Source organism: Bufo gargarizans, chromosome 10, assembly GCF_014858855.1.
Source record: "Bufo gargarizans isolate SCDJY-AF-19 chromosome 10, ASM1485885v1, whole genome shotgun sequence".
Lineage (NCBI taxonomy): Eukaryota > Metazoa > Chordata > Amphibia > Anura > Bufonidae > Bufo > Bufo gargarizans.
In genome coordinates this window covers 57,254,771-57,277,378 of record NC_058089.1, presented here as the reverse complement: position 1 = coordinate 57,277,378, position 22,608 = coordinate 57,254,771, and positions in this window count along the sequence as shown.

Below are 22,608 nucleotides of genomic sequence, written 5' to 3'. Positions count from 1 at the left end.
TTCTGTTAATAAAAAAAAAAAAAACACACCCATTTTGGGCAAAGTACTTAAGATTGCAGCGTTTGCTGCTCTGTGTTTGTTAAAAACAAGCTTGAAAAACACCCATTTTTGGTAATACCCTCTATCTGGGGCCTCTGCCACATTAGTCAGTGTGCAATTAAAGCTAGAAATAAAGCTATAATTTTCTGGGCTTTAAAAAACACCCATTTAGGGCAAAATACTTAATTTGCGGCCTTGTCTGCATCTGTCAGTGTGAGATACACGCTTCAGATACTGCTGTGCTATTCTGGTATTTAAAAAAAACACCAATTTTGGGCAAAATACTTAATTTGCGGCCTTGTCTGCATCTGTACGTATGAAATTCAAGCGTTATATACTGCTGTTATATTCTGTTATTAAAAAAAACACCCTGTTTGGGCAAAGTGCTTAATATTTCAGCCTTTGCTGCAACTGTTATTGTTAAAACAAGCTTGAAATACTTAAATAATTTTCTGGGTTTTAAAAAAACACCAATTTTTTGCAATACCCTCCATCTGGGGCCTCTGCCACATTAGTCAGTGTGCAATTTAAGCTAGAAATGCAGCTATAATTTTCTGGGTTTTAACCCCTTAAGGACACAGCCTTTTTACACCTTAGGACCAGGCCATTTTTTGCAAATCTGACCAGAGTCACTTTAAGTGCTGATAACTTTAAAATGCTTTGACTTATCCAGGCCGTTCTGAGATTGTTTTTTCGTCACATATTGTACTTCATGACACTGGTAAAATGAAGTTAAAAAAAAAAATTTTTTTGCACCAAAAAATACCTAATTTAACAAAAATTTAGAAAAATTAGCAAATTTCAAAGTTTCAGTTTCTCTACTTCTGTAATACATAGTAATACCCCTAAAAATTGTGATGCCTTTACATTCCCCATATGTCTACTTCATGGTTGAATTATTTTGAGAATGATATTTTATTTTTTGGGGATGTTACAAGGCTTAGAAGTTTAGAAGCAAATCTTGAAATTTTTCAGAAATTTACAAAAACCCAATTTTTAGGGACCACTACAGCTCTGAAGTCACTTTGCGAGGCTTACATAATAGAAACCACCAAAAATGACCCCATTCTATAAACTACACCCCTCAAGGTATTCAAAACTGATTTTACAAACTTCGTTAACCCTTTAGGTGTTGCACAAGAGTTATTGGCAAATGGGGATGAAATTTGAGAATTTCATTTTTTTGGCTAATTTTCCATTTTAACCCATTTTTTCCACTAACAAAGCAAGGGTTAACAGCCAAACAAGACTGTATCTTTATTGCCCTGACTCTGCCGTTTACAGAAACACCCCATATGTGGCCGTAAACTACTGTACGGCCACACAGCGGGGCGTAGAGTGAAAGGTGCGCCATATGGTTTTTGGAAGGCAGGTTTTGCTGGACTGTTTTTTTTACACCATGTCCCATTTGAAGCCCCCTGATGCACCCCTAGAGTAGAAACTCCATAAAAGTGACCCCATCTAAGAAACTACACCCCTCAAGGTATTCAAAACTGATTTTACTAACTTCATTGACCCTTTAGGTGTTGCACAAGAGTTATTGGCAAATGGGGATGAAATTTGAGAATTTCATTTTTTTGCCTAATTTTCCATTTTAACCCATTTTTTCCACTAACAAAGCAAGGGTTAACAGCCAAACAAGACTGTATCTTTATTGCCCTGACTCTGCCGTTTACAGAAACACCCTATATGTGGCCGTAAACTACTGTACGGCCACACAGCGGGGCGTAGAGTGAAAGGTGCGCCATATGGTTTTTGGAAGGCAGGTTTTGCTGGACAGTTTTTTTGACACCATGTCCCATTTGAAGCCCCCCTGATGCACCCCTAGAGTAGAAACTCCATAAAAGTGTCCCCATCTAAGAAACTACACCCCTCAAGGTATTCAAAACTGATTTTACAAAGTTTGTTAACCCTTTAGGTGTTGCACAAGATTTAATGGAAAATAGAGATACAATTTCAAAATTTCACTTTTTGGGCAGATTTTCCATTTTAATATTTTTTTTCCAGTTACAAAACAAGGGTTAACAGCCAAACAAAACTCATTATTTATGGCCCTGATTCTGTAGTTTACAGAAACACCCCATATGTGGTCGTAAACTGCTGTACGGGCACATGACAGGGCGCAGAAGGAATGGAATGCCATACGGTTTTTGGAAGGCAGATTTTGCTGGACTGGTTTTATTGACACCATGTCCCATTTGAAGCCCCCCTGATGCACCCCTAGAGTAGAAACTCCAAAAAAGTGACCCCATTTTAGAAACTACGGGATAAGGTGGCAGTTTTGTTGGTACTAGTTTAGGGTACATATGATTTTTGGTTGCTCTATATTACACTTTTTGTGCGGCAAGGTAACAAGAAATAGCTTTTTTGGCACAGTTTTTTTTTGTTATTTACAACATTCATCTGACAGGTTAGATCATGTGGTAATTTTATAGAGCAGGTTGTCACGGACGCGGCGATACCTAATATGTATACAATTTTTTTTATTTATGTAAGTTTTACACAACTAAAGTTTTAGTGTCTCCATAGTCTAAGAGCCATATTTTTTTTAGTTTTTGGGCGATTATCTCAAGTAGGGTCTCATTTTTTGCGGGATGAGATTACGGTTTTATTGGCACTATTTTGGGGTGCATATATTTTTGATCGCTTGCTGTTACACTTTTTGTGAAGTAAGATGACAAAAAATTGCTTTTTTTACACCGTTTCTTTCTTTTTTTTTTTACGGTGGTCATCTGAGTGGTTAGGTCATGTGATATTTTTATAGAGCCGGTCGATACGGACGCGGCGATACCTAATATGTATACTTTTTTTTATTTATGTAAGTTTTACACAATGATTTCATTTTTGAAACAAAAAAAAATCATGTTTTAGTGTTTCCATAGTCTAAGAGCCATAGTTTTTTCAGTTTTGGGGCGATTATCTTGGGTAGGGTATGATTTTTGCGGGATGAGATGACGGTTTGATTGTTACAATTTTGGAGTACATACAACTTTTTTGATCACTTTTATTAACTTTTTTGGGAAGTAAGGTGGGCAAAATCTCAATTTCATCATAGTTTTTAATTATTTTTTTATGGCGTTCACCGTTTGGGTAAAGTAACATGACCGTTTTATAGATCAGGTCGTTACGGACGCGGCGATACCAAACATGTGTAGGGAATTTCATTTTTTTTATTTTTAATCAGTGATAAATGTGTTTTTTGATTTTTACTTTATTTTCACTTTTTTTCACTTTCTTTTTGACCCAGACCCACTTGGTTCTTGAAGATCCAGTGGGTCTGATGTCTGTATAATACAGTACAGTACAATATATAGTTCTGTACTGTATTTTACACTTTGTCTGAACAGATCTATGCCTTTCAGCACATATCTGTTCAGCACCATGGACAGCAGGACGCCTGAGAAGGCGTCCTGTTGCCATGGGAACCTTCCCCGTCTGCTCAGTTATGGTCAGAACTGCGCAGACGGGGAAGGGTAAGGACGGGGCTTGGGGGGCTGCCTGGGAGCTCTCTCCCTCTCCATTCGGAGGGGCTGCAAAGGCACAGCAGCCCCCCGATGGGAGAGGGAGGGAGCTCCCTGCGCTTTTAACCTTTTCCATACAGCGGTCCGTACGGACCGCTGTATGGAAAGGGTTAAACGGCTGACATCGCATCACCGATGTCAGCCGTTTATACCAGGGTGCCAGCAATGTGCTGGCACCCTGGTATACCCACTAGACGCCAACGATTACGCAATGGGAGGCGGGCGGGGGATCGCGATCCCGCCTGCCGCACCGCCCGCCTCCCGCACCGCCCGCAACCCTCCCCCTGCACCTCCCACCGGGCAAAAATCACTAAGGGGTGCAGGGGGGGGGGGGGATACAGATGCATTTTAGGAATACTAAAGTTTCTGATCCCCGCGGTCAGAAACTGCAGAAATCGCAGCAAACCGCAGGTCTGAATTGACCTGCGGTTTGCCGCGATCGCCGACATGGGGGGGTCACGGGACCCCCCCGCGCATTTAGCCTAGGTGCCTGCTCAATGATTTGAGCAGGCACCGGGTTCCGATCACTGCCAGCCGCACGGCAGTGATCGGAAATACACAGGGCGTACATGTACGCCCTGTGTCCTTAAGTACCAGGGCACAAGGGCGTACCTGTACGCCCTATGTCCTTAAGAGGTTAAAAAACACTCTTTTTGGGCAAAATACTAAATTTTACAGTCCTTGCTGCATCTGTACGTGTGAAATTCGAGCGTTATATACTGCTGTCATTGTAACAGGGCGCCGAAGGCGCAATCGGTCTCCCATCAGCTGCAGACCTGCTGCTTAGCTTCGGGAGCGAGGATCTGTGTTTGGCCTCGTTCCCAGGGCGGCTTTGCTGCTGGGAGGCTCCCTGCTCCAAGGTCTGCCTTGAGTGCCGAGCTGATCACTCGGTGCTCTACTTGTCTGTCTGTCGGTCATGTGACGTGGGCCATGTCACATAACCCTCACTCCCCACTATAAATACAGGCGGCCTGCTGGCTACAGGTTGCCTGTGATTTTCGTCCTATAGGCTGTGTACTTTATTGTTATTTAGCTACCTCTGGAATTGAACCTCGATCCGCCTCTTGACACCTCTTCTGCCTGCTCCCTGTACCTTGACGCTACCTCTCGGATTTTGACCTCGGTTTGTTTACAGATTTGTCTTTGCCTCTTCCCTTGTTCTGACGTGACCTCCTGGACTGACCTCGGCTAGTTGACCCACCTCGCCTTCTGTTTTTGTTCTACCTCTTGTCCGCCTCTTGTAACTACTCAGTGGCTGTCCTCTTCCCTGCTGTCTCTTTCTCTCTGCTTGCACTTAGTAGGCTAGGGACTTTCGCCCAGTTGCGCTCTGTCACCTAGGGCGGGTGGTGCAAGTAGGTAGGGACAGGGGACCGGGTGGCAGCTCAGGGGGTGCAACTCCGCTCTATCTTGATTCCCATGACTCTACCCGTGACAGTCATATTCTGTTATTAAAAAAATACCCATTTTGGGCGAAGTACTTAATATTGCAGCCTTTGCTGCATCTGTTATTGTTAAAACAAGCTTTACATTTTCTGGGTTTTAAAAAACACCAATTTTTTGCAATACCCTCCATCTGGGGCCTCTGCCACATTAGTCAGTGTGCAATTTAAGCTAGAAATACAGCTTTAATTTTCTAGGTTTTAAAAAACACCTTTTTGGGGCAAAATACTAAATTTTACAGTCCTTGCTGCATCTGTCATTGTGAGATACTCGCGTTAGATACTGTTGTTCTATTCTGTTATTAAAAAAAACACCCATTTTGGGCAAGATCGTAAATTTGAGAAATACGAGGAGAGAGTCAAATAAGGGACGTGGCTTCTGCTGTGGTGCTGCTGGTGGAGCTCCTGTTGCAGGGAGAGGATGAGGTCAATCTGTTCCAGCTACATGCACAAGTAAAACACCTTCCTCAAGTGTGAGTAGGCGACAGAACCTTCAGCGTTATTTGGTCGGGCCTAATGCGGCTCTACGAATGGTGCGGCCAGAACTAGTACAGGCAATAGTATATTGGGTTGCTGACAGTGCCTTCAGTTCCTTCACATTGTCTCCCAGCCAGTCTCCTGCTGAAAGATCAGAGTTAGCACCTGCAGCTGATGTCCATCAGTCTTTAACCTCACCCTCTTGCAAATCAGCCAAGCAGTCTGAGCCCCAAGTCATGCAGCAGTCTCTTCTGCTTTTTGATGACTCTGCTAGCAGGGTTTCCCAGGGCCATCCACATAGCCGATGCCCAACCACTTATGTTTCAAGATGAGTACATCTCGGATGATGATGAAACACAGGTGCCAACTGCTGTGGCTTTCTAAAGTGTGCAGATTGACAAGGAGGGCAGGGGTGAAGACTGGGTGGAAGATGATGTGGAGGACGATGAAGTCCTCGACCCCACATGGAATCAAGGTCATGCGAGTGACCTGTGTAGTTCCGAGAAAGAGGAGGTTGTCTTACAGAGCCACCAGCACAGCAGAAGAGGGAGCAGGGTGCAAAAGTGGAGCGGCCGTCCCCTAGACAGTACGCTTGCTACTGCCCAACGCAGCAAGGGAACAAGCACACCAAAGCCAGCTCCAAGGAGCTCCCTGGCGTGGCAGTTCTTCAGACAATGTGCTGACGACAAGACACGAGTGGTTTGCACGCTGTGCAATCAGAACCTGAAGCGAGGCATATACGTTCTCAACCTGAGCACAACCTGCATGACCAGGCATTTAAGTGCAAAGCACGAGCTGCAGTGGAATAGTCATCTCGGCCTCTTTATCCACCTCTGGAGTGAGAATGGCAACTGCCATCCCGCAAACAGAGGAACTGCCAGCAACACCACCACCTGGGTCACCAAGCATCTCCACACTGTTCCACGGAAGAGTTCAGCTCTCCATCTCCCAAACACTGGAGCAGAAGAAGAAGTACCCCCCCTACCCACCCACGATCCCTGGTGCTAAATGCCAGTATTTCAAAATTACTGTCCTTTGAAATATTGTTATTCTGTCTGGTGGAGACGGATAGTTTTAAAAGCCTTATGGCGTTTGCTGTCCCACAGTATGTCGTGCCCAGCCGCCACTACTTTTCCAGGCTTGCCATTCCTTCCCTGCACAACCCAGAGGGGGACAAAATCAGGTGTGCACTACGCAACACCATCTGTGGCAAAGTCCACCTAACTACGGATACGTGGACCAGTAAGCACGGTCAGGGACATTATATCTCCATAACAGCACACTGGATAAATGCAGTGGTGGCTGGGCCTGAGGCGGATAGCAGTTTTGCACATGTCCACCACCGAGGATTGCAGGGTGCTTCAGTTTGCCTCCTGTTGCTTCCTCCTCCTACTGCGCTTCCTCATCCTCTACCGGCTCCTCATCCGGTCAGCGTAACACCTTCACCACCAACTTCAGCACAGCCAGAGGTAAACAACAGGAGGCAGTTTTAAAAATGATTTGTTTGGGGGACAAACCCTACACCATGCAGGAGCTGTGCACGGGCCTTGAACAACACACCGATGAGTGGTTGGTGCCAGTGAGCCTCAAGCCCGGCCTGGTGGTGTGCAATAATGGGCAAAATCTCGTAGCAGCTCTGGGACTAGCCAGTTTGCCTGGCACATGTGCTGAATTTTGTGGTGCAGAGGTTCCTTGAAAATTACCCCGATATGTCAGAGCTGCTGCATAAAGTGTGGACTGTCTGTGCACGCTTTCGGCGTTCTCACCCTGCTGCTGCTCGCCTGTCAGCGCTGCAGCGTAACTTCGGCCTTCCCGTTCACCGCCTCATATGTGATGTGCCCACAAGGTGGAACTCCACCTTGCACATGCTGGCCAGACTGTGTGAGCAGCAGCAGGCGATAGTGGAGTTTCAGCTGCAGCACGCACAGGGGTGAGTTGCTCTGCGGTACAGCACCACTTCATCACCAATGACTGGGCCTCCATGTGAGACCTGTGTTCCTTGTTGCACTGTTTCGAGTACTCCACCAACATGGCCAGTGCCGATATCACCATTCTCAGCGTTACTATCCCACTTCTATGCCTCCTTGAAAAAACGCCTTTTGGCAATGATGGAAGAGGATGTGGCACAGGAGGGGGAGGAGGAAGAGGGATAATTTCATAGGGTTTCCTGCCAGTCATTCACAAGTGGCTCAGAGGGTGGGTTCCTGCACCCACAAACGCCAGTTATACAATTGTCCAGCCAGGGCACAGTTCTGGAGGACGATGAGGAGGAGGAGGAGGAGATGGAGGAGGAGGAACCGTGTTCACAGCAGGGTGGCACCCAAACCAGCTCATGGCCATCACTGGTGCATGGCTGGGGGGATACAGAGGACAAAGACGATATACCTCCCACAGAGGACAGCTTTCTGTTGCCTCTGGGAAGCCTGGAACACATGAGCGATTACTTGCTGCAGTGTCTCCGCAACGACCGCTGAGTTGTCCACATTCTAACTTGTGCTGATTACTGGGTAGCAATGCTGCTGGATTTCCGTTACAAGAAAAGAACGGACCGTCCTTAATTCTGTCACTAGAGCACGATCGTAAGATGCGCGAGTACAAGCGCACGCTGGTAGACGTGCTACTGGTGGCATTCCCACCTGACAGCAGGGGCACAGTGGAAGCACAAGGCGAAGGCAGAGGAGGAGGAACACCAGCACCTTAGAAGTCAAGGTTAGCATGGCCAAAATGTGGAAAAGCCACAACAACCAGCACCACCAGCTGATATGGAACATCTTATCAGTAGGCAGCATTTCACCAACATGGTGGAGCAGTATGTGTGCACATGCTGACATGTACTGAATGACGGGTCTGCCCCCTTCAATTTCTGGGTCTCCAAATTGGGCACATGGCCTGAGTTTGCCCTTTACCTCTTGGAGGTGCAGGCCTGCCCTGCAGCCAGTGTATTGTCTGAAAGTGTGCTTAGCACGACTGGAGGAGGTTATCACAGGTTTTATTTCCCAATGTTTTGGGCTTTAACCTAATTTAATAGGCCACCTCCTCCTCCTCCACCGCCACTTCCACCTACACTGCCACATCCACGACCTCCTCAATCTCCTACTCCATATGGACCTCGTCCTCATAGATCAATATAATATTTTTTTATTTTTACGTATTTTATGTTATTTAAAGTAATTTCCCTATCCACATTTGTTTGCATTTTTACAGTCATATTAGTGTTTAAAGTTCGGGTCCCCATTGACTTCAATGGGTTTTGGGTTCGGGGTCAAGTTCGGGTCCCGAACTAGAACTTTTTAGTGAAGTCAACTGTAATTCTGATGCATCCTGAACGGATTGCTCTCCATTCAGAAAGCATGAGGATAAAACTGATCAGTTACTTTCCAGTATAGAGCCCCTAGGACGGAACTCTATGCTAGAAAATAAAAACGCTAGTGTGAAAGTACCCTACAAAGGTGATATCATTGTAGGCAGGTTTAGAATGACAGATAAGCAGCTCACTGTAGTAAAGTAATCTGTACAGACCATGACGTGATGCCTATTATTAGGCTTAGTGGCAAAAACTGCAGGATTTTATGTTTCTTGTTTAAATATAGATTTTGACATGGATAATTAACAATAACATCATCAAAAATTCTTTAAAAATATGCTATAAACAACCAGGCCATTTTCTGATGACACATTCCCTTTAAATAATCTACTTTTTTTTTCTATTTTCGACAGGGCATTGACCTCATCTATTGATGACATCCAAGTTTTTCTTTGGACTAGTTTTTCTTTGTTGGCATTACATACAGAGTATCTTTCACTTTATCTATCCATTCTTTCTCATTTGTGAATTGTTCATATAACATTTAGCACATCATTCTTTTCTGTGATACTTTGAATAAAACATGACTCTAGATCCTCAAGCTCTTCACCTTGTTATAGTAAATACCTGCCTGTCAGGATCAAAAAATAAAGAAGAAAAAAATGATGACTGCCGAGAGGAACTCTTACTTTGTTTTAAATGTGCTATATGAGCTGTTCACTTCTCCATGCCAAAGTCCACATTTTCCACTGAGTGATCACAAGCCATAAAGCCCCAGGCCTCCCACAACAAACTGTTCTGCTGTAGTGAATAAGCATCTGCCCTCAGTGAGCACTGAAATGCATCAGCACCATTTGTTCTTGTAAGAGACTCTGACGGCTCTGCTCTCCTCATTACAGGTTGTGCTTAATGAAGCGGTGCAAAGGTAAATGTAGTTATACATTTGTTTTCTGACTTTGAGAAGAAATAAGTCCTTCTATTTCGTTCCTGCCACCTGCTGTCTATACGAGTTTCAATGCATTTTTATTATAATGTGTTCTGCAGGTACGAATGGTTGCACTTTATTGGTTTATATGGGGTATGTCCTACCGCCTGTGCAGCTGCTCCAGCTGTTTAGGGCCCAACGAAATAGGGACCCACAGTAGCTAAAACATAGTAGACCAACAATAAAAATGGTCTTCAACATTGGTGCTAAACTATGGGTACTTGCTTTGAAGTGGCAAGCCTATGTTTTTTGTTTCAATCATAGAGGTTGGGACTTGGGAGACATGAACAATCTTCTGTGCATTGGTCCTGGTCCACAAGCAAGGCTGCAAAGAAGAGTGAGGTTTATGATCATTTATCATATGTTAAAAAAGCACACTCCCACAAAAAAAATAAAAAAATGTATCTGACCCGTTAGAAAGGTGCATGATGTAAACTGTAGTGAATGTAGTCTTCTCCCAAGTGGCTGTATTTGTGAGTTATCCCCTCCCTTCCGATCCTCAGCTTATTTGTGCATCCGGCACTTTGACTATCCAAACAACACAGCTTCTTATGGACAGCACGGTGGCTCAGTGGTTAGCACTGGTGCCTTTCAGCAAATCTGGAGTTTGCATGTTCTCCCCATATTTGCATGGGCTTCCTCCGGGTACTCCGGTTTCCTCCCACACTCCGAAGACATAGTAATAGGAAACTTAGATTGTGAGTTCCGTTTGGGGACAGCTTGATGCTAATGTCTGAAAACCGCTGTGGAATAAAGCAGCGCTATATAAGTGCATATGATAAATAAATAAATCTTATGTGTGGAAAGGAAGTCAGTTTCTCTATGTACTCGTATAAGCGCCTCACTGTCAGTCTGATAGGAGTGAATAGAAAAGTAACGGACTTCCTGTTCTTCGTCAGTTGGAGATCACAGTGCTGGCCGCATGACACAGCTGAGGATCAGAAGGAAGGTTATATTTCACTTATACAGTCAATGATAATAAGATTACCTTCACTACAGTACCTAATAGTGATGAGCGGCATTGGTCATATTCTAATTCGTGATATTTTGCAAATATTTTGTAGAATATTCGTCATATATTCACAAATTCGTATATTCGTTATATTCGACATTCTTTTTTTTTTGTGAAAATCGGCAAGGTAATGATTGCGTAATATGCGAATATTGCTCACTCAATACAGGTGTGGGTCAAAAACAAATATATAAGTAATTTGAAAGAACCAATACGTCGCCACAAATCATTGCCGCTGCAGGTCCCAAAATGCAAAGTGGGCTCAATTTACAGTATCCGTATGCGTTTCTGTAGGACCGCGCGATTCCTTGATATTTAGCAAAGTGACCTCATAAAGCAGAACCTTCCAATTGTATATATACAGGCAAGACGCCGGATTAGATAGATATCCTCATCCACCTCCAACTCAAGGGCAGGTGGAATATAGGCACATCAAACAAATATACCGTCCTCTATTTCTCCTATTTTTTCTATTAGAAAAATGTGCAAAATACAACAGATCACAGCCTAGTGCTTCTGCCAGACCCGATTTCTGCTCCAAGCTTCAACAAGGGCGTAACCATCAACACTGATATGCATCTTTAAATACCCATAACCCCCCCCCCCCACTTCCTACCATGTTCACATAAAATCCTATAACTAAAAATTATACTAATATAAAATAAGCACTAAGTTCGGGATGCACCACATGAATCTATTCAGCCAATCCTGCGTCCCGGAGCCAGCCTCTGATACGGACTTGCTCTACTATGGGTATGTCATCACCGAACTTCATCTACTCTACCAGACATGGTTTCAAATCGAATTCTACATTCAAACCTCCCGGCTGGATAGTGTCCAGCTCATAAATCCATTTCACTTCCTGGCGATCAATCTTTGCTATCGCATCCCCCCGCCAATTCCCTTTCAATAACTCAATCCCTGCAAAGGTAAGTCCTCTTGGATTCTTTTGGTGCGCAATTTTAAAATGTAGCGAGACACACCCATATTTTCACCCAGGCAGCCCCCCTGAGGATAGCACCGGAGTATCTCATGCTCCAATGTGCTCTCTTCCCCTGCGCTAAATCGCGCAAGGCACAGACTCTTTTGTTTATCATAACACACTGCCGGGTGGAAGCTTCCGCCCGGCAGTGTGTTCGGTGACGTCACCAGCACTGATGGGCGGGCTTTAGCGCTGCCCTAGCCGTTTTATCCCCTGAATTTCGCCCCCATCGCCGTTCCGACCCTCTGTAGATAGAAGTTTTTCTTGAACCAGAAGTAATTGTGGTTCAAGCAAAACTTCACACATTCCACAATAAACTCAGACATAATAGGATCCTCATTCAACACTTTCCTTATTGCCCTCAAACCCAGTTCTTTGGGGATAACGTTATATAAGGAGCTGACATCAATAGTAGCTAACCATATGCTCTCTCCTCGTGAATAGCTATATAGATACTACTAGCTGCCATAATAAATCATGGCTGAATAATATTTCAAAAGGCCAAATAAAGAGGATATACCGCAATTGTACTGATGTTACTACATTTAGAGCACAAAGTCAGATTATACAGGATAGTTTTACTGAGAAGGGATATGTGAAAGAAGAGTTGCCGATTTGCAGAAAAATAGAGGTAGAAGAAAAAAGGGAGAGAAAGAAAAAGCAAAGATTAATAAAGATTATCGCTCCTCCTATTTAACCCAATATAGCACACAAGCAGGCCAGATTAACAATGCCATTAGAAAAAACTGGGCAATACTTAAAAATGATCCAGTTTTGGGAGAAAAAATCCTGGACCACCCTGACATTATTTTTAGTAAAGCCCCCAATCTCCGCAATTGCCTAGTACAAAGTGCTCTTCCCGCAGATGGTAAAAAGAAAGGACAGAACTAATTTGTTTGGTGTGGCTTTTGTCTTCCCTGCAAAAATAGGAGCAAGGATAAAAAAGAGAGACAGATCTCTACAGTACATTCAAATAAAAGAGATAAGGACTTTAAAATAATGGGGGAAATAACTTGCAAAAGTTCGGGAGTAATCTACATGCTGGAGTGCCCGTGTGGCCTCCAGTATGTAGGTCGCACAATGAGGAAGCTTAAAGGGGTTCAGCGATGAACCCGGACATATCCCCATTTTCACCCAGGCAGCCCCCCTGACTTGAGCATTGGAGCAGTTCCTGCTCCGATGCTCTCCTTTACCGTGCACTAAATCGCGCAGGGCAAAGGCATTTTTAGGAGTTCCTAAGCCTGGTGACGTCACCAGCACTGAAGGGCAGGCTTTAGCACTGCCCTAGCCAGTAAAACAGCTAGGGCAGCGCTAAAGCCCGGCCATCAGAGAAGGTGACGTCGCCGAACACACTGCCAGGCTGAAGCTTAAAAAAGGCTTGGAAATGCTTGGAGTCTCGCTACATTAAAAAATTGTGCACAAAAAAAATCCAAGAGGACTTACCCTTGCAAGGATTAAATTATCGAAAGGGAATTGGCGGGGGTGGGGGGGGGGGGGGGTGATCGCCGGGTAGTGAAATGGATTTATGAGCTGGACACTATCCAGCCGGGAGGTTTGAATGTAGAATTCGATTTAAAACCATGTCTGGTAGAGTAGATGAAGTTCCGTGATGACATACCCATAGCAGAGCAAGTGTATCAGAGGCTGGCTCCGGGACGCAGGATTGGCTGAATAGAATCATGTGGTGCATCCCGAACTTAGTGCCATAGTAAAAGTTTTGTATGAATGGATTTCTAGATGAGTGGAACACAATGGAGTATAGAGGGGGTTTTTATTGAGGAGAGAGGATTAAATATAGGGCTGATACACCCTTTTTTTATATTAGTATAATTTTTAGTTATAGGATTTTATGTGAACATGGTAGGAAGTGGGGGGAGGGGAAGGGTGTTTTATGGGTATTTAAAGATGCATGTCTGTGTTGATAGTTACGCCCCTGATGAAGCTTGGAGCGAAACCCGGCTCAGGCAGAAGCACTAGGCTGTGATCTGTTGTATTTTACACATTTTACTAATTATGCATGAAGTGTGTGGGAAAATAAAATAGGAGAAATAGAAGACGGTATATTTGTGTGATGTTCCTACTGTATATTCCACCTGCCCTTGAGTTGGAGGTGGATGAGGATATCTATCTAATCCGGCGTCTTGCCTGTATATATACAATTGGAAGGTTCTGCTTTATGAAGTCACTTCTCTAAATATCAAGGAATTGCGCTGTCCTACAGAAACACATACAAAAACAAATATATAGCACTATAGAATATAGTGCTATATATTCGTTTTTAGAATATTCTTAATTTTTTCCATCTAAACACATGATAACCACCGACGTGAACTGAGAATATATTTTTCTTTCTATACTGAAATAGGCCAATAAACGCTTTTAAAACATATACCTGCAGAATAGTGTTGGGCGGGCGTAGCAGGCAACAAACGTGCGGGGAGGAGACTCGAGCATCGCACTCGAGCACACGTGGTATTCGGCGATCGGCATCGCGATTCTCGAGTCTCCTCCCCACATGTTTGTTGGCTGCTACGCAGCCAATAAGCACGCAGGCGAGTGCTGCCCTTCGCTGTAATGCTGTAGCCATGTTGGCTACTGGCATTACAGTGATTTGCTGGCCGGAACACCAGCCCATGACACGTGTTTGGCTCAGTATTAGCCATGGAGAGCTGGAGAGCAGAAGGGAGAGATAGTGTAGAGATTGAAATAACAATATTTTAGTTTTTATACTTATTATAGACCCAAAAGTCCATTTAAGGATAATTGTGTGTGGCAGCAATATATATATATTTTATCGCAACCTACACTAAATAGCTTAAACTTGTTAGATACCCAAAAGTCCTTTTAACCTGGTACTTAAGGACACAGGGCGTACCTGTATGCCCTGTGTATTTCCGATCACCGCCGCAGGCACCGTGGCTAAATGCGAAGGGGGCTCCCGTGACCTCCCCGTGTCGGCTATCGCCGCAAACTGCAGGTCAATTCAGACCTGCGGTTTGCGGCTTTTACCTTATGCGGCGTGCGGCAATGGGCGGCGGTGCCATCGGGTCCCCATGCATCAGCGCTGCATCAGCGCTGCCTTCTGGTGACGAGCCTGTGAGATCCAGCCCCCTGGATCTCACAGGCCGGACGCTGGATGAGTAATACACACGTGCGCTACATCTCTTGTATAACATTTGCATATCCCAAAAATCCGTGACATTCAGTCTAATTGTTTTGCTGCTGGTGGCAGCGACATTACCTGCGCTACATCTCCAGTATAACGTTAGCGCATCTGAAATATCAGTGACATTCAGTGTCATTTTTTTGGTCGCTGGTGACAGTGACATTTTCTACGCTATGTCTCCTGTGTAACTTGTGTGCAGCCTAAAAATATCTGTGACACCCAGTGTACTTTTTCTGTAGAAGGTATCCACTGTGGACAGTTATATTACCTGCGCTACATCTCCTGTATAACGTTTGCGTATCCGAAATATCAGTGACATTCATTCAGTGTAATTTTTTATTAGGCGGTGGTGACAGAGACATTACTTGCGCTATACCTCAAGTTTAACGTGTGCGCATTCTAAAAATATCTGTGACACTCTGTTTTTTATTTGCGCATACACTTACAAAACCTGCGCTACTGTACGTGTGACATACTTGCAAGCATATATAGCATTTAATATGCGCATGGCGAGCAGTAAGGGATGGGGAAATGGCTGTGCTGCTGTTGGTGCACGCAGAGGCCATGGCCCTGGGCGCGGTGAAACTGTGGCTGCTGCCAGAGCACAAGAAACACACTCATCCATGATACCTAGCTTCCTGTCCCAGTCTGCAGGGCGGCGCAGAGCACCACTCTTGAAGTCACACCAGTGCAACCAGGTGGTCGGTTGGATTGTAGCAGATAATGCTTCCAGTAGGTTAAGCACCACCCTGTCTTCCACAAAGTCCATTCTCAGTAGCCAAGAGTCTGGTCAACAGAATCCTCACCCTGATACTCCTTCCACCCACCATGGAGAGTCTTGGCAAACAAGTGATCCCACGCTCGGATATTCCAAGGAGCTGTTTTCTTTGCTATTCCTTAATTTGGGCCTCTCGCCAAGCCCGCTTGAAGAGTGACATAAGGAGATCTTGTTTCATGATTCCCAAACTCTGGAGCATCCACAGTGAGAAAAAGATGACGGTGGGGAATGGCAATTAGTGTTTCATGAGGTGGATGATGATGATGAGACACAGTTGCCAATAAGTCAACCGCAATTAGTGTCTCAAGAGGTTCACTGTTCCTAGCGCTTTCTGACATCTCTCTCTGCACTAAGATGCTGTGAAATGATTCCTCCCTATCCTTTCCCTGCACTTTTATATCATTTTTTCAGTGTTTTTTTCAAAATTAGGTTTTTCCAATTGCTGTCCCTAGCACCTTCTCACGTCTGTCCTTGCACTCAGAACACTTGAAAATGTCTGACTCTAAGATGGCCGCCATATTTATAGGGCTGTGACATAACAGGGCTGGCTGCTGATTGGCTGCATGCATGGCATTATGGGTCAGCCAGACTTCCCGAGTTCTTTGCCAAATGTCCTCACACATGTAGCCGCCATTTTAGAAAAAATTGCAATTTGTTACCACGAAGCGCGAGGAAATTCGCATTTGCTGTGAATCAAATTTTTCCTGAAATTTGGATCGAATTCCACTTCGTCTGATTCGATTCACTCATCTCTAGTTACTATGTTAGTCTCCTATAGAAGTCATCATCCGATCACAGGTTTATATAGTCCATGTGACTGCTGTCAAACAGGTCTCTGTTTTTAACAGTAGCTCAGGCAAAATGGCTGCACCAACAGCCATGTACAGAAAATACAATTTAAAAGATAGAATGATCCAAAAAAAATCAGATAAGAAAAAAAGAATGTGTATCTGTATTGGCTTCAATTAGTAATATAAAAAGATCATATGGTGCAGGAGAATATACCATTTGACAAATGTTGAGTCCCCTTTCCAGATGTTTGATGCACTTTGGCACTCCAACCATCTGAATCCCATCTTTTTCCACCTGATTGGAGCTGTGTGGTTGTACCTTTTACAGCAGGTGAACGGGAATGTTGTTGTGTAATGAAAAAGTCAAAAGGGGCTATTTCCTGTTCATGTAGATGATCCTTGAAGTTTGGACCCACAAACATCATGAAAATTTTAATATGCCATCATCTAATGCCCCTTTTAAATAAATATGCATATTCCCATAATTAAATCTTATTTGTTGTATATTGAAAAGTTGTACTATTTTCCGCTGTATTCGTTTCAATTCCTTACTTTCAAAATCTCTGCTTGCAGTCACTCAATTGGCCACTCAATGGTTTATGTCTATTGTATATTGATTAAAAATGAGCAAAACGATTTGTAAGAATCGACTCATCTCATCAAGCAGGGTTTTGCACCTGCGACATGATGTCCCTGAAGATGCTCCCTTCTGCTGCTTGATTGTCAGGTCCAGACATCTTGGCTGGCCCTTAATATCTCACACCTGTGTAGTTGCTCCAAGTACACTCCAGAGTATATAAAAGAAAAATCACAGAAAATAATGCACTAACACAATAGATGGATACATTATATGTGGACTAAGCCCTCATTCTGATATGACAAAATCTGAAATTCTTAGCTAATATATTTTGATCAAAACACATCTGTTGCCGCCTACCCGCGCCAAGGTGGTCTCAGTCAGACAGGTCCTACTCTTAACTTATCTATGCCGTTGGGCATCTACATATATTGGTGCTGATAGGCGGGTACAGATGTGTTTTAATCAAAATATATTGGCTGAGAGCCTCAGATTTTAGGGCTTAGTCCATATATAATGGTTGCATCTATTATGTTAGTGCATTATTTTCTGTGATTTTTGTTTCATAAATGTAGCCATGTATATTTATTTTTTATTTATTCACTTTTTCTGTGTTTTTTGTTCAGTCCAAGTAGCGGTGCAAGTGCATCGGCTCTGCCTAAACTGTTGGTGCAGTATCTGCACACGAGCTGCTACACTTGTGAGTTTTGCGCATGTACAGCTGCTGCACCAGAGCTGATGCGCTTGAGCTGCTTCTCTGAGCAGCAGCAAAAGTGCAAGATTGTCAGGGCTGGCCAAAATGTTCCGCCCTGTCAATGAAGCGGCAGGTGGGGCGTCCTCAGCTTCAGGGCTCATGCACATGGCCATTGTGTGCCCGTGGCCGTATTGCGTTATGCATAACTTGAATGGGTTCGCAATTACAGAGATGCGGAATGTAAGCACTGATCGGAAGTGCTTCTGTAGTGTTTCTGTCCGTGCCTCCACAAAAAATAGAACATATTCAATTTTTTTTTGCGGTGCGTCTGGATCACGGACCCATTCAAGTTGAATGGGTCTGTATCCGTCCTGGCCGCCGCACGGACATTGACCGTGCATTGGGGACTGCAAATTACGGTTCCCAAAGCATGAAATGGCCGCACAAGGGCTGTGTGCATGAGCCCTCAGGGATACCCTGCTTGATGAGGGGAATTGATTGTTACAAGTCCATTTGTTCTGCTTTAATATTAATCTGATCTAGTCATGTGATAAACACCCTGATAAATGTCACTTTTATCAACATATCCATAATCCATGTATCATTTCGATTTACTGTCGTTCTGTGTTCACACTTGTTCTACACGTACTACAATGTTCAACGCTGCAACTAGTGTTGAGCGAAGTTATAAAAAATTTGATTCGGTTGCTTCGCAGAATTTCACAAAGAAATTCGAATTGTGACAAATTTCTTCATCACGACGAGCTTTTGTTTGTATGTAGCAGGCACAATGACAGGAAGCGGTGATTGCGTCGGTGATGTTACATGTCTCCCCGTGTGAGATTTTGTCCAATATCTTCAATCAAGATGGCCGCAACGGCTTCTCCAGGAGCAATGGTGAGTATGAATTTTTAAATTTTTTTGCTACCATTTCAGTAAAAATAGATTTGTTACAATAAAGCGCAAGGAAATTCAGCTTCGCAGGCAAATCAAATTTTTCCTGAAATTCCGATCAAAGTCAATTTGTTTGGCTTCAATTTGCTTAACACCAGTTGGAATGTTGCTAAGGTTTTGATAATAGACCAGTATAAATCATAAAATCTACTTTTATAAAACAGAGATATTATGATAAATAGAACATTATAGACCTGTCACCTGATGCAAGTGATGAATTCCATTCTGTTTGTGTCCTGTACAGGAAGCGATGAATGAAGATGGCGGCAGAGTAATAACAGTGTATTCCTTTGACTTTTGCCAGAGCTGTTTAGCGAAAGGAGAGGAATCTGCATCAAATTCCCCAATGTCACACTTCACAGCTAAATTTAGTGATGCCAGCTGGAATAGAGTGCAGTCATTTTAATATCCTAGTGCTCACCATGATAGGGTAAGTGAAATCACCTCCATGTAGGAATTTATGAGCTCACACCATCAAAATGGCATAAAAAATAAATAAAAATTCTACGTGTTTACTGGAATTTTCTTCTTTTACATCTGATGTCGGATTACTGATATTATATTTCATATTTCTTAACAGCCTGCCAGTTTTATCAGTCGCTTCCAAATTGTAAGCTTTACATACCTGAGGTTATCAGCAGAACATTTCCTTCAGCCCCCCCCCCCCCCGCCATGAATAATTCATTAGATTTACTTTCTTACTTTAGACGGGAGAAGTGAGTGTCTTACAAGCTTAGCATTATTAAGAATGGCAGCGTTTTCACTGGATCAGAAATCGCAGTTTAACAAGGCTGCTGGAAGCTGATAATATAGAAGGGGGACAATAGACACTGGATTAAAGATGGATAGTATTAATAGAGGGGTTAGATGGAACAGGAAAGAACTTCTGCCACTAGATTTCTAGAGGACTTCTGGATAATATATCTTTTTTTATGATTATTCTTTTTTCTTGAAACATTTTATAATATTAAAAAGTTTTAAAATTAAAAGAAAGTGCAAATGGCAGTTAGGGCTAGTTTCACACCAGAATTAGAGACATCCGGCAGACTGTTCCGACAGAGAGTTCTCTGGAATCGGCATAGCCGGAAAGTGCCGCCTGCCCATAGACCTCAACGACTATAATAGGAACCAGATGTGGCTGCTCCCATCCCCAACATATATGATTAGAATCAGCCGGACAAAAGTTTCTGCATGCCACAGTTTTTGTCCCGCCAAATCTCGGCATATATACTGAAGAGTAGTCGGATGGCTGCCATTTCCCATTATAGTCAATGGGGTACAGTGAGCAGATGGCAGGATCCGGAGAACTCTGGCAGGCTGTTCTCTACCAGAACAGCTTGGCGAATGTCTTCTAACACTGGTGTGAAAGTAGCCTAAAAGATCAAAAAAATATTAAAAAAAAGAGTCATTTTTGGACTCAAAACGTCCATAAAATACTAATTAGATCAAAATCACTTTAAAAAATATGCCTATTCCTCACACTGTAATTATGTATTTCAAGAGGCAAGCTGGCTTAAAGGAGAGATGACGCAGTTATAAACTTGAGTGTGATATCACATTAAAAAATCCACCTCACCACTATGTTATAGGTCCACTCTGTGGACTTCACATGCTTGTTCCCACCCTCCCCACTTCATGACTGGGCCACTATTTTGCCTTTCGGCCTGGCTGACATCATCATTTATTTGAACTTTCTTCTGATCTATCAGAAGGAAGGAAAAATTAGACACACAACGGATCCCGTCTGTGTAGCAGCTGTAAGGCCTGTATGGTCCCATCAGAATTGGCTTATGATTTGGTAACCAAAAGCAGGAGTGGGTACAAAACACAAAAGACATGCGAATACTCCATTAACGTATCATCTCTGTTTTAGATCACTCCAGTTTTTTTGGGCATTAGGAATACCGATGGATTATTGAGTAGTGATGAGCGGCAGGTGCCATATTCGATTTCGACGAAATTCGCGAATATTCGATAGAATATTCGTTTTATATTCGTCGAAATCGAATATTCGTCATTATGCTAGTTATTGCGAATAATATGCGATTTAAAAAATCGCATATGCGATTTTTTTAATTTTTTTTTTTTTTTTTTTTTTTTTTTAAACTTAAAGGCTACTCTCCTATTGAAATCGCAAATGCGATTAATATAACACGAAATAATCGCATTTGCGATTTCAACGTAATTCTCAAATCCGACAGTACATTCTAGTATATGGAGACGTTCCCATGGTGATGGGGACGCTCCATGAGCATGGCATATAGCAGGGATCAGCAACCTTCGGCACTCCAGCTGTGGTGCAACTACAACTCCCAGCATGCACACCTCCATGGTTGTTCTCAGGACTCCCAAAGAAGTGAATGGAGCATGCTGGGAGTCGTAGTTTGACAACAGCTGGAGTGCCGGAGGTTGCTGATCCCTGGAATATAGCATTACTAAGTAAAAATCGCAAATGCGATTATTTCGTGTTATATTAATCGCATTTGCGATTTTTTTTTTTTTTTTTTTTTTTTTTTTTTTACTATGGTTGGCTTCAATGGTAGAATTAGCGAATATGACGAATATATTCGTTATATTCCACAAAACGAATATACGAATGTATTCGTTATATTCCACAAAACGAAGATAACGAAGTATTCTGCATCTCAGTTATATCTACCTATTCATCAACTTCGCTAATTCTAGCAATCATATAGGACAGTTTACTATAGAGACAGATAAGTATAATTCGCTATGCGATTATATGACTGCTTTTTTTTTTATATAAATAGAATAATTATAATACCTGATAATTATTATAATCTATTTATATAAAAAAGCAAAGTAATATAATCGCATAGCGAATTATACTTATCTGTCTCTATAGTAAACTGTCCTATATGATTGCTAGAATTAGCGAAGTTGATGAATAGGTAGATATAACTGAGATGCAGAATACTTCGTTATCTTCGTTTTGTGGAATATGACGAATACATTCGTATATTCGTTTTGTGGAATATAACGAATATATTCGTCATATTCGCTAATTCTACCATTGAAGCCAACCATAGTAAAAAAAAAAAAAAAAAAAAAAAAAAAAAATCGCAAATGCGATTAATATAACACGAAATAATCGCATTTGCGATTTTTTACTTAGTAATGCTATATTCCATGCTCATGGGAACGTCTCCATATACTAGAATGTACTGTCGGATTTGAGAATTACGTTGAAATCGCAAATGCGATTATTTCGTGTTATATTAATCGCAATTGCGATTTCAACGTAATTCTCAAATCCGACAGTACATTCTAGTATATGGAGACGTTCCCATGGAGATGGGGACGCTCCATGAGCATGGAATATAGCAGGGATCAGCAACCTTCGGCACTCCAGCTGTGGTGCAACTACAACTCCCAGCATGCACACCTCCATGGCTGTTCTCAGGACTCCCAAAGAAGTGAATGGAGCATGCTGGGAGTCGTAGTTTGACAACAGCTGGAGTGCCGGAGGTTGCTGATCCCTGGAATATAGCACTACTAAGTTAAAATCGCAAATGCGATTATTTCGTGTTATATTAATCGCATTTGCGATTTTAATTTTTTTTTTTTTTTTTTTTTTTTTTACTATGGTTGGCTTCAATGGTAGAATTAGCGAATATGACGAATATATTCGTTATATTCCACAAAACGAATATACGAATATATTCGTTATATTCCACAAAACGAAGATAACGAAGTATTCTGCATCTCAGTTATATCTACCTATTCATCAACTTCGCTAATTCTAGCAATCATATAGGACAGTTTACTATAGAGACAGATAAGTATAATTCGCTATGCGATTATATTACTTTGCTTTTTTATATAAATAGATTATAATAATTATCAGGTATTATAATTATTCTATTTA